Here is a 1,038-nt window from a genome sequence, read left to right as displayed (position 1 = left end):
CGAAGGAGGAACTTGCCGCCTCCTTCGAATACCGACTTTTTCTTCCGTATCATTTCGTTCATGATACAAGCTGAATTTAACTTCCGGTTCTCAGTGTTGCTATGTAAATAAATAAAGAGGCATGATCAGCTATCGTTCAACATTTTCATGAGGCCCGAATCTTACAACTGTAAATCTTTCTTCAGCACTCATAACGCTAGGGTATCAAAAACTGCGAATGCTGGTATCGAATCACAAGAGGATCACCGTCACCGTCAAGAAGTTCGTCTTTTCGAGTATTTTAGATCAAAGAATCCAGAAAAATACTCGATAAAATGTCTTCGGACGCGGGAGTTGAACTCAGGATATCAGCGTGTGAAGACGAAGAGCCTAACCGCTACACTACAGACACCAGAACGTAGGACACGATACACGAGATTTAAAAAAAACAACACAACAGACATATTCACAAACAGTGCCTCCCAATTAAGAGCCTCATATCATAGGGTGGGGAAGGGGGGGGGGTGAGTCACACTTTAAGGGCACACGTAACCAAGATAGAGATTGTCCCTTTTAAGTGGTGGGAACCAAAAATAGAAACCAGCTTCCAACCACCCATCAAGTAAGTAGCCAAAAAAGAATTATTTTAACAGAATTATGTCAAAGATATTATGTTTTTGTAAGACTCACAAAAACAACACGGCCTCTGTCCTCTTGGCTTCTAGCAGTACATGTAATTTTGTACGACCGTTCGATCAATAGCTAAGTAAAGGTGGGGAGTTCACCACAACACTTTGTCGGTAGATCTACATCGACTTGACTTCAGGCACCAAAATAAACAAGGTGTGACAGAGCAAAACACTTTGATGTCGATGAACGTGACCAGTTGAGGGAAAATAACTAGGTAAAATTATGGTTTTCCACAATGAGGTTCCTTGTCGATTCCTTTGAAAACTAAGGCTGAAAAGGTACGTAGGTACGGCTTTGCCAATAATTATCTATCTGGAGAGCAAAATGAGGACTGTGCGTACACGGGGAAGGGGGGGGGTGAAGAGAGAG

Source organism: Aplysia californica, unplaced genomic scaffold (genome assembly GCF_000002075.1).
Source record: "Aplysia californica isolate F4 #8 unplaced genomic scaffold, AplCal3.0 scaffold00098, whole genome shotgun sequence".
NCBI classification, from domain to species: Eukaryota; Metazoa; Mollusca; class Gastropoda; order Aplysiida; family Aplysiidae; genus Aplysia; species Aplysia californica.
This window is presented reverse-complemented; position numbering follows the sequence as displayed.